The 12,808-nt window shown below is 38.4% G+C and overlaps 1 protein-coding gene across 6 annotated transcripts in view; it reads right to left on the reverse strand.

The window, feature by feature from the left end:
* LOC120739480 (leucine-rich repeat and fibronectin type-III domain-containing protein 2) overlaps positions 1-12,808 on the reverse strand; it is a 134,169-nt gene that overhangs the window by 34,409 nt on the left and 86,952 nt on the right. For 5 of the 6 annotated variants that reach the window (XM_040041244.1, XM_040041240.1, XM_040041241.1 and 2 more), the window contains one exon: positions 4,095-4,182. The exons of the other annotated variant lie outside the window; for it this stretch is intronic. The gene's annotated coding sequence lies outside the window, so the exon portion shown is untranslated. The remainder of the gene's footprint in view (positions 1-4,094; positions 4,183-12,808) is intronic. 6 annotated transcript variants of the gene reach the window in all.

Genomic DNA, 12,808 nt, shown 5'->3' on the forward strand with positions numbered 1-12,808 from the left:
TACAATTTCTGCTCGTCACTGTTGTGAGTTATCCAAAACGTTAAACTTGCAAAGCAAAGACTCCTACAAAAAGATAGGAGATCTACTCTTAGAGTGCTAAGAAGTGCTGCACAGGGATTAGTAGACATGTGGATTTGGGTGATGGCTGCTTTCTTTCACAATGCACATGTTCACTGGGCTTAAAGTTTATATAGAATATTCATTATAAATTACAGCTTGGAGGTTGTGATACTTATTGTACATTTGTTCATCTTACTTAGTTATCAGATGATTAATTTGAAGCAGATTGCAATTAAGTACAAGAGAAAATGTAGATGTTATCTGACTATAGCAAGGCTCCAGTAATTTGAAAGTTAACATCTGTAGCATGTGTGCCAACAGTTTCCATTAACATTTCAGTGTTCTTGGAATCCTGGGATGAAGAGGGGAACTAACAGAAACAATGCATGATGGATTTCCAGAGACATTCCAAAGAGGAATCCAATTACTGAGTCAGAGCTTGTCGGCTCCCCTTACTGTTGGTCAAAAATGATTTAGCAAGCTTTCACTCAGTGAGGTCTAAAAATATGTCCTCATCTATCTGTGTTTTATCTTCTCAGCCTCAGGAGTTTCCTTTTCACCAAAAAAAAAGATATTAATGAAAATATGTGACGCACCATCTTCCACGTCACAAAAGACACCTATGAATCATCTTGTACTACTGCACTTTACTTTATATTATGGGCATTAATATAATCACATTACACTATATTAAATCCATCCAATCCGAACCTGTGTTAGATGTATAAAAAAGGTATGTCAGAGCCAAAGTACCAGCTTCAAATGATTTGTAACAGTTTGATTCTTTCAGTGCCAACAAAAACCAGACACAAACCCATTCTCTTTAAGTACTGTATGCTCTAAGCTGGACGTACTTTGGATGAAAACAAATCCCCCGCAGCTCTGAATGTAAGCATTGCTTTGTTTCATTGCAGGGCTTACTAAGACTGAGGCCAAATGGTGAAAGTAATGATCTAAAAATAGAAAAAGTGGAAATAATTCTGCATGTCTTCAAATATCTCTATTTTTTTCATGAGCTTCATTTCCTTCTGAGTGAACCAGAATAAAGTGTCAAAAGCATAAGAGCATCGCATTGAATCTCCTGCATATCATGATGGATTTAAAGTGTGCATCAAGAAAGTAGGACAGCTTTCACAGAGGCTCCAGACTGATGCTCAGTGACATCACTTTCATAGCAGAAGCCTCATTTTGAAGCATTTATAATCATAGAATCGCACCCATAATCATCATCACACTCTGCTGCACCTGCAACCTCTTCATACGTTTAATGTTATATTCAGATGTATAGGTGGAATAAATGGGTGTCTGCATTTAACGACTCATCAGACAGCTACAAATGGTTCATAGTATGCACACTGTCAGTTTTTTCAGCACATTTATAGCCATCAGAATCCCATTGTGCAAGACATTTGCACTTTCACCTTGTTAAAGTGCTGCATGACTGTAATTAAAAAAAGAAAAAAAAGCTCTGTGAGTAAGTAAAAGAGAGGACAAATATGTCCTAAACTGAGAAATAATTTGAGTTGTCAAATATACAAATACAAACTAAAATGCTATATTAAAAGTATTTAGTCAGTGTATCACTAAAGTGGCTAAATGCACTAATTTTCAGTTACGTCCTTGTTCCAACTCCTTCTAAGTAATCCTTCTCAGTCAGTTGTGTAACTCTTTAGGTTGGTCAGGAATTTAACCTTTAAAGGAATTTAACATTTGGAGAACATTCTTGTGTGATTTTTGAGTAGACTGATGCCTACTTAGGCAATAAAAAGCAACCTGGAACACTAACTTTAGCATATATACAAGAAATAAGGCAAATAAGTTAGTCAGCTAACTGCTGACCCCTGACCCAGGAAAACTTTGCATAGTTCCCTTAAGAATTTATTTGTAAAATCAGCATTTTTATTTGATTGTGTTTCAGACTGAACAGCTACTAAATATTGACACCAAAAAAATCCTTCACACCAAATGAACTCCATTCAGAATAATCACAGCTAGTCACCCTCTTTTTCAACAAGTCATTACCATCTTGATTGGCTAATTTTAGCATCTCCCTGTTTGATGGCGGAGGTCATTTTGAATATTGTTGTACTATTACTGGGAAGTTAAGGCTTTGACGCTTGGTATGTGGTGATTGATTGACACTTGCTATCCCTCCTGTGCTCCTTGTAGCTTAATCATCTAACATTTGCTCACGTGTGAATTCATCTTTGTTCGCATTACTGTAAGTTATTTTTACTTTAGTCTCGCTGCTTCCAAGTTGGGACCTTAGCTGGAAAAGTTAAAGTTGGTACAGTCTAAAAACTGCAAATCAGTGTAATCAATTGGTGGGACATGAATACATGAACCTATATAGAGAGTCTGTGGAGGAAACAGCAAGTGGTGTTTATTTTTTCCTATACTAACTGTATAGACATGATATTGGCATCCTTAACATTGACTTTCTTAACGTTTGTTTCTATGATAATTCCAAGTCTGTCAATCCAAAAACCACTCCAGATAACTCTTTGAGTGCTTTGCGCATCACCCTGTAACTCGAATATAAATTTGAACAAGTGGGCACCTCCATCTGCTGATCAAGATTATGTGATAACGCCGAAAGCCCCCGAATAGCTATTGTGTCAACATTGTTCTGTCAGGAGCGGGACTGTCGTAGTTTCACTGGAAACAGACAGTTATTGCCCATTTTTGTATTCATATTTCACAGGGACTTCAGACAAGAAAATCAAGATGAATAGGTAGGTGTGTGACAAAAATGTAACACAGGCAACCTTGAGACTGATTTGGAGCAAAGCTGAATGGTTTCTCCTTTGCTATTGTGAATGTTTCTGTAAAACACTTTAATGAACACTCAGCCAATAGGATTGTTTATCTATCGAGTAATTTTGTCAAAGTTCTGCAGGGATATTCAGGATATTCAATTGTTTTCAAATGCAGGGTAATAATTTCCTCAGTAGATGTACTCTGACATGCAAAATTGGTGGAATATTTCCCACAGTGCATCCAAATAATATCATTTCACTGCTTATGTATTTACCCACCTTACATTTACTTTGTATGCATTTGTCTCTGAATTCAGAAATCATCAGGGTTTTCTCTTTCAAACTTTGAAAAGCTCCCTGCTGAGTCACTGAAGATATTATGCAACTATTTTCACAAAGTGAGCAGCAGTAATATTACGAGCAATGACCCGTGTGTGTGTAAAATTGGTGGTGCGTCACTTTAGATCATCAATATGATGTTAATGTAGTTATTAAACCTTTTCACCGACAGACCATACTAAAAATTACTCTGTAAAAACAGAAATATAGCACACACATTTTGGTAGGTGGTTAATTGTGCAAGAAAGCAACACTTTTAAGTCCATTTAATTCACCTTTTTGGCAGCTAAGACAGGCTATGTACATGACAGGTGAAAACTAGAATACTTTGTGCCTGCAATGACTAAATAATATGCAAGGCCTAATATGTGGAGGGCAGTGTTATTAGACTGTTTGACTTGTTTATGTTCTCCACATCTGTTATGGAAATTTTTAGGATATATTTTGACAGTTTCACTTTACTTCAAGACTTTGAAGAAAAGAAATGCTCACTAATGGCTGTAAGAGTCTGGTAGGAGTCAAATTGGGATTTCCTACTCAGGGCATTTAGGTATGGGGTAACAGCTGTATGTGGGAATGAATTTAATGCAAATGAGAGAAAAGAGGTTTCACTTGATGACAGTGAGCTATACACTTAATGAGACAGTCGAATATGTTGACATAGCTGCTAATTCACCGAAAGAAACTACAGGGTATTAAACCCTGTAGTTTCTTTTTTAGCCATTGAGAGAAAGGTTACATACACTATAAAAAGAAACACTATGCACTATCATGTCTTCCTTACATTTCCATAATATTTATTAGATTAAATATCTTTTGAACAGTGGATATCCTGCCAAGCCCTCATTTTGTATGTGTGCTGGAAAAAGAAAGGTCAAGGACTAAAACTATTCCTGTCTCCGACACAAAAATTGACAAAACGAGATCAAATCTTACCTATATTGTGCGGTATTTTGCCATATGGTCCCTTGGAAATATCTCAAGGCCACACATTCACACTCAAAGTGCAAGGTGAAGAATTAGCCTGGACAAAATAAAAGAGAAGTATATAAGAAGCCAAAAATGAAAAGGTCACCAAAGTTCAATTGCAATATACTTCTGCTAAGGACTATTTTAATTAGGAAGAACACATGCGGTGACGAATCACACTTCATATCGTACATGTCAGATATATGTCTGTGCGAAAATAACTTTGTGTTGTGTGGTCTGAAATTAGGCCATCTGAAGTCCATCGCAAACAATACAGGTGTTATCATGCATACTTGCTGTGAACCAATCATGCCACTAAGCTGAGAAACCTTTTACAATTCAGTGAGCGCTATTATGATTTATAAGGAATTATCTGCTTCTCAAACAAAAGCCTATAAAATCTTCTTAAAGCACAGTGTAGGAGGGAGGGAGATTAGATTGGTTTATGGAAAATTATTGAAATAGAGCACAGCAGGGTGTTTGTGCAGGGCTGCAGCTCCCGAGTGACATTGTAATCTCTGCAATGACTTAATGCACATTATTTGTCTCTTTTCTTTCATTTTTTGCGACCAGTTGTCCCTACAAGCTGTTTGCCTTTCTAAACACACAGTCTGGAAGCTGTGCTATGTCTTTGCCGTCTGTGGGAGTAAGAGTGTGGGTGTGTTTGAATGCGTGTCTATGAATCTGTTTGGGCACTGATTCATGTATGTGCTGCATTACAGACTTAATGCAGGATATCATGCATGACCAATTTTTTGTTCTTACATGCATTATATGCCCTCTACAGTGAACAATATAGTCTCTAAGAGTGTGCTTTGAAAACATAGTCTTGCTGTAAGTGATGTTCATAATATTAATGACTCTTTCTTTTCTACATTGATAACAAACATATTGGTATTCCACTTATCCTTTAGGGAGTATCACTTCTCTCTTACTTTTTAATAAGTAAGTCAAATCAGTCAATTGAAGTCCAGAGGCAGGAGAATCCCCACAGTCCTCAGGGAATCAGCACCCAGTTCGAAGTTCATTGTCGTACAGACTCCCCCATAGTCTCCAGATCGGAACTCAGTCAAATCCAGCCAGTAGCAGTTCCCAGTCTAGAGCTTAGCCAGCCACACCCAATATTAGATTCTAGCTCAGGGCACACAACGATGCGTGCTGCTGACAAAGTTCCTGGGCTGCCTTTCCTCATAACAGCCATCCCTCAAGAGTCTCTCCATCTAAAGCAATGCATTATCAGGGACTGTAACATCTAGTCCTTCTTACTGAATCAGAACTCTGGAGTGATCCAGTGACCGCTGCAAAAGGGCAGCTGACAATCAGGGAAAGACCAGATGACAGCCTGGAAAGACTGCTGACAGGAGGGAATAGACCCTAACGGGGCTGGTGTGGGTTAGCACCTCATACCAGCAGGACCCAGCGCTTCTTAGCGTACCTGGGTACTCCCATTATTGCTACAAAATCTTTAAAGGAGAAGATACCCCTAGGGTCTGCGAGAGCAGGGGCAGAAGAAGACCCTTTCTGGACGGATTTAATGGCAACGAACCACGGAACGGTACCAATGATGAATAGATCAACCAGCATTGCTAATAATGATACATCAATGATGGTAGGAAAGAAGCTGCAGAACTGCATTTGTGGCTGGTCAAAACTAACAACTGACATGGGCCTTAAAATCCACCAAGGCAGGAAGAAGTGCCTCAGCGAGCTGAGAAAGGGGCCTCGCACTGACACATACTTTTTAATAAGTAAGTCAAATCAGTCAATTGAAGTCCAGAGGCAGGAGAATCCCCACAGTCCTCAGGGCATCAGCACCCCGTTCGAAGTTCATTGTCGTACAGACTCCCCCATAGTCTCCAGATCGGAACTCAGTCAAATCCAGCCAGTAGCAGTTCCCAGTCTAGAGCTTAGCCAGCCACACCCAATATTAGGATTCTAGCTCAGGGCACACAACGATGCGTGCTGCTGACAAAGTTCCTGGGCTGCCTTTCCTCAAGAGTCTCTCCATCTAAAGCAATGCATTATCAGGGACCGTAACATCTAGTCCTTCTTACTGAATCAGAACTCTGGAGTGATCCTGTGACCACTGCAAAAGGGCAACTGACAATCAGGGAAAGACCAGATGACAGCCAGATGGAAAGACTGCTGACAGGAGGGAATAGACCCTAATGGGGCTGGTGTGGGTTAGCACCTCATACCAGATTCTTACTGAATCTTGCCTAACTACACAAAAGCCAAACAATCCAAATTCTCTAGCTTCAATTCTGTATTTTTCTGGAACCGAATCACGGGAACAATCACCTCAAGGTTCTTTATATTGTAAGGTAAAGACTATACAATAATACAGAGAAAACCCAGACAATCACATGACCAAGCGAGCACTTGGAGACCGTGAGAAAGAAAAATCCCCGTTTAACAGGAACAAACCTCCGGCAGAACCAGGGTCAGGGACGGGTAGCCATCTTTTCATAGCTAGTCAATGCTCCCTTTCACTGAAACCACTTTTTATCTACTGTTCTCTTCTTGCCTGTCTTCAATGTCTCATAACACACCTTGTTTCATTCAGGTTCATTTTTCTCCTGCCTCCCCTTTCCTCATCATCTCACAATGACAGGCTGGTGAATTGAAGGTCTCCAAGAGCACTACTAGCTGTATTTTCAATCCGGGCTAGATTTTGCTCATCAACAGTTGTCACAAGACCAAGGAATCCTACAAAAAGAACAACCTAAGCCTCAGCTTTTAGCTGGTCCCCAGTTGGACTTTACCTGTCAGTCTCAGTGTTACCAAACACAGCATGCACCACATACTTACCTAAGAGAATTGATCTGACTTCCTGGAATATTTAAGGTGAAATGATCTGAGAAGGTGTGTGGTGGGTTGATGCTGATCATTTGAGATTTCCCCGGTTATAATGTCATTATTAGCCTTTAAGGCACAGCAGCCAGGGAATGCAAATAACACATTATTGACCTGCTGTCATTAACTGTCTGCATTTAAAGACACTGCTTAGAGCAAATAACCTGCTGTGATGCCCATTCAGGCTTGGAAAATGACTGAGGGAATTGAGACTTTCAAAGATGCCAGGAGAGCAGAGTTTCATTATAACAACACAACAAGCCTATTAATAAAATGTATAATGCATTTGAAATCTGTTTGCTCCTGTTTCCGTGTTTCAGTCACCATCAAATTGATCTTTAACTAGTTCATTTACAAATATGAACCTAATATGAATGTAAAATCAGCAGCTTAATGAAGTGGTAGTGAGGGGACATTCTGTTTCAGCAGCTGAAATCAAATCTAGTGAACCAGCAGGCAATGAAGAAAACAGCTTGATGTCATAGGTGCTCAGAGAAACCATTTCACTGCTATCTGAATAATCTTCAGGCATTGTGGACATAATATGTAGTGATATTATTATGTGACTGTGCAATGGGAAAAGTTTAATTAGGTTTTGGCACAAGAACAAAACAATCCTGACCAACAGGTGTATCATCATCAGGGCAAATCCACCTTGACCTACAGTCTAGACTTTGTAGTTTCTATAAAACCAGTTCTTAGTCCCAGGACTATGTCATATTTTCTAAGCTGCTGCCATGTCACAGATATGTGCAGGATGTTCTCACACTCTATGCAATTTGGCATGATTTCAGTGATGTATGTAGCTTATAGCAACATTAGGGGCATATTTTAGTAAAAGATCCTTATTTGGACTAAATCCAACTGAGATTTTTGTGACTAAACTTCACCAGCAAATAAAAATGAAATGAATGAATCTAAGTGGAAAAAAGCACAAAACATGAAGGTCCAAACAGGAAATAAACTGTGATCTTGAGAAGATATGACTTTTCACCATCACCTCTCGAACCTGAAAATACAGACTGAGGAGGAAGGCTGTGATCTAGACAATCAGCAATGCTGAAGCTGGTTAGAAATTGTTACTAAAAATATCACTCCGCTTCCTCCTTTATCCCTGTCATAATTGCAACACCCACTAGAGACCAATGTCTTCTGAAGACAAATGTGTTATCGTGTAAAGTTTTTCACTGGTTCTTTGTTTGAATTTTATGGATCGGATTTTGCTATGAAGCATTATTTCCTGTTTAATAGTTGGTAATAAGAAAAAGGGATCACAAGTCTTTAATGAAAATACCAGGATATTGTGGATATTATAGCAAAACTAAGCTCACTGAAAAAATGAATTGTCAGTAGTATAATGCATTTTCAAGTTCCTAGAAAAGATAACTAGTTCTAAAAAAAGAAAGAAGGTCAATCTTGGAATCCATATATTCAATTAAATAGGGCTGTTGATTTTTGTAGCATTATTTGAAAGACAAACTATTGAATCTGTGTGCTTAATCTCAGTATGGCATCAAGTAAAATGAATAAATTCCATTTCATTTGCCTTCTTTGAAATTTCACTTTGAGGAGTTGAGGTCTGGCAGAACAGATTGCCGTCTGGAAGAAAATAACACGAGAACAAAACAGAGACTGATGAAGATTTTAATGAAATGTTCTGTTCGCTTCAAACTCCAGACGTGGCTCACTGATTGGCATTCATGCTTGAAACCTGGAAACACACGGTGTCCCAAACCAGTGCCTGACAAAAATGACAGAATGTACAGTGGAAAGTTTTACCAAGTATATCCAAATTAGGATGTTTTATGATTCATTTGAAGGGTTTATTCATGTTATTATCAAGGCCAGTGGCTAAGAAATATATTATTCAAAATAGGGACGGAGAAACATACTTTCAGACTTACTGTAACTCCAGATTTATCAGCTGTATCTCTTACCTGTTACCTCCTACAATTACTCTATCGTTTTACTATTAGAGCAACCAAGTACATATTAAGAAATAAGACAAAAATGAAATAGTACTACAAGACTACAAGTAAAACGGACAAAGTATGTGTGTTTATTCCCTTGTGAAATGTATGTTACCTATAACCCAAAAGACCTTGAGAGAGTCCACACAGGCACATGTAGAACATGCAAACTCTACAGAGAAAGGCCTGACCCAGCCAACAAGTCAAACTAGAAGCGCTTTTGCTGTGAGACAACAGGAGTGAAAACTGCACCACTCTTCCACCCTCCCCCAAATATTATTTATATTAAAAAGCATTATGAAAACAAGATTTCAGCTCACAACATTATCACCTTGGGGACACGACCAAAATACTTGCAAGTAGCTTTCAGTTTTATTCCTCTAGCAGGCATTGGTTAGCTCTGGATTTGTTTTTAACGTTCAGCTTCTCACTGGGGTTCTTTCCAAGTAATTGCAATGGCAGTTAAATGGATATTCTTACATTCCCACCCCATTTTTTCAGTATGTGCTTCAAGCTAAGACTTCCACTTATTTTAATTGCAGAACAGTGTCTTGTGCCCTGTACTTGACCATTTCACATGAGGAAACTGTATATTTGTGGTTCATTTTGAAAGATATGTTTTTCAGTAGGAACTAAAAGCCACTGGTAAAATATCAAGAGAGGAACTAAGGCATTATTGGTCTTTTCATAACATTCGTTGACAAGAGAAACACCAGCATTATCCCTAAACATCAAAGGCAAAGCTATGGGCTTTCAGATGTTGGGCTTGCTAAAAGGATATCTTCAACCATTAATGTAAAGCATTAAAAAAAAAAAGAAAAAAAAAGAAAGACTTTAAATATCAGCTATCATACGTCTACTATGTCTACTCTGGCACACTGTAAGTGAGTTATTCATTTTCTCTTTTTCAGGAAAGTGAGTTTCAGTCATGAGAGCTGTTGGGAGCTGGCAGGCTTTTACCATTCTGGCTCAAACTAAAAACCCACTTTGTGACCACAGCATGTTGGTTTCTTCATTCACTCATATTTCAGTTCACTTTAACTTAATAGTCAGTTTACACCAGTGAGGCTACAACACATGCTGTCATCCTGTCATCCACATTACGCATCATTCAGTCATTATTAACTGACTCACGTTCAGCTTAAAAAAAAAGAAAAAACAACAGAGGGAAAAAAAAAGAAATCACACATAAATTCTTCCTCCGCAATCTGCCTCGGACTTACACGCGTCACAAAGTTGTTAGTGGGTTTGAGGTAAGAGACAAACATGGGTCTCAATGACAAGCCAGGTAAACCCCCCGCAACAACATGCTACACTGCACCTCCCGCTGAGAAATGTAATCACATTTTCTGCCAGGGTGGTTCTAGTGCCCGTGAGAAAAGGGTTTATCGAAACACACACACTGTCATTATGCAGTCCGTGTGGTTTCCCCTCCATATCTGTGACCACTCATCCAGCCAGTGCAGTTTAAAGAGCTTCAAAGCTTCAGAACACACACACTCGTCATTACACTGAAAGCACTGGAGATAACAGACAGAAGAAAATTGCAAGGCAGGTGAGGGATGTGTACCGAGTGGTATTTGTCTGCTTTTGAGCACACATACAAGGATCTTGTGTCGAATCCTTCAAGCAAGACCTTGAAATGTGTATACCTACACAATAGCAGCAGCCATGACCTAAATAATTATGTTTTCAGATTGCCCGACAGTATCATATTCATAAAAATAAACACACTGCAAAAAATATTTTAAATTATTTACAATTGGCCTCCGTAATTCACTTAAGAGTTGGAAGGTCAAAAGTCACCGGCATCTCAAAAAATACATTTTGGTCATAACTCATACACCAGTTCTAACAAACTTCCATACAAATTCCAAATACTATGAAATGATGATTTGATCATTTCTTGGGTGCCTGCCTATTGATTTCATTCAAAGACTTTACTTCATTCTGTATATGATACGAATGCAGACAGAACAAAACCAGTTCCACTGTCATAATGGTGACTTAATCTATTCCACTGCAATCTTAAAGCCTCTCCTTGATTTAACTTGTCATAGAGCTGACAATTTTTCTGTAATCGGTTATTTTTAGGGCCTTTCTGTCCAAGCACGACTGCAAAATCTACAGTGAAGTGATTTCCAAATGGCATCCATACATACACTGGTGCGTCATTAGGTGAATGAAGTGTGTCTTATGATTTTGTGTCAACCCTATATTATTATTATCATCACGATTACTATTATTATTACAACATACAATTGTCTATAAAGCAACAGATACGTACTGGAGTTTACTATATTGGCACTTTGTGGGTGATAGGTGTGTATGTTTCCATACCCCACTTCATAAATTGAGAACAGTTTGTAACTTGGCCCTGGCCTTCAGAGTCACCACATTTCAACCAACTCAACACAAGGAAACATCAGCACTAAATCCTTTAAAAAATGAATAAAGTATTACACTTCTTTAAAAGTCTACTCCATCCATTATAGTTATATTTTTATTTCTTTTACTTTTTGCCAGGGACGTTCTCAGTAACATCATTTAGGTTGATAAAGCCACGGTTGGTTGGGTATCAACATGTATTTAACCCATAATGTGAGCTTATTTTTTTAAATGTTTCTTCTGCAACTTTCATTATTTTACTGTAGTAACTCTAAAAGTGGGCTAAGAAGTTCTTTGGCCTGCTTAGAACTTCAAACTATGTCATCCCTGATGTCTAGGCATGGAGAAGTATGAGCATGTTTACTCCAGTTTGGATGACACAGTCAGATTGGCCATCTGGAGTTTTTTTTTTTTTTTTTTTCCTTGGAGGTTGGTGGATATGTTGTCCAGCAGCGAGCCAGGTTAAGTTTAAAATGCATCCCTCTGTGATATTGGCTGGTGGCTGTCATGAGTATAGTGCATCTTTCTACCCCCAGGTAATGTTACTTTGGTGCCATTCAGACACTGAGCAGACAGTAATATCTAATGTTTAATGTAAAAATGAAATGAAGTGTAAAATTGAAAAAAATAAAAGGAAAAAAGAAACATCCCTGGGGCAAAAGTGGCCTTATGCCACAAATTGATTCAGTCATTTTGGCATGACAACAACTACTGTCAGGACAACAGTGCTCCCAAAAACATCCTCAATTCGGCTAAATACTTTGTTCTTTTGCCTATAATGGCTCACAGGATTTATTCCCTCCTGAAAGGTATCTCAATACAGATCCACAGCTTCAAAATGTGAAAAGCAGTCCTAATTTATATTGGCAGGTGCCAGGATCGTTAACCAAAAGAGCTTGAAAAGAAGATGAAAAGAGCCAGCAAAGCAACTTAAACAGGCTAACACAATCTTCCCTTTTCAATATGTATTGATATAGTTTATTTAAATGGAGTGAAGGTGATTCAGATCATTAGGTAACGCTTCAAGGCTTCAACTTTAAACTGGCCAAGTTTCCTCTGCACACCCATCTTGAATAGAAATGAGGACCACCGCCTCCACCCTTTGTCTTCCTGACACTAAGAATATTTATTAATTTAAAACATTTGTCTTTTTGACCTTCATTCTTTTCCTGTGTTTGGGCAAGATACACATATCTACTGTAGATACATATACTCGTGACATTGTAAACAACTTTAATGAGCATAGACAGTTTAATCACACTTTTTGCTAATAAACTCTTGACTGAAAAAAATGCTTGGAGAGGACACATGAAGCACATTCTTTTTAAAATGCTGACCATCATCGACGTGCACTGTGGATTCTTTGTGGAATCTAAAATATGAAGATTTTGGTTGATTTAGGACTGTTTTGTTTTACTTTATGAATCTACTTCTGTTGTCTCACAGTTCTAATGTGTGAAGTTTGCA

This window comes from Simochromis diagramma, unplaced genomic scaffold (assembly GCF_900408965.1).
Source record: "Simochromis diagramma unplaced genomic scaffold, fSimDia1.1 OVJJ01000304.1, whole genome shotgun sequence".
Lineage (NCBI taxonomy): Eukaryota > Metazoa > Chordata > Actinopteri > Cichliformes > Cichlidae > Simochromis > Simochromis diagramma.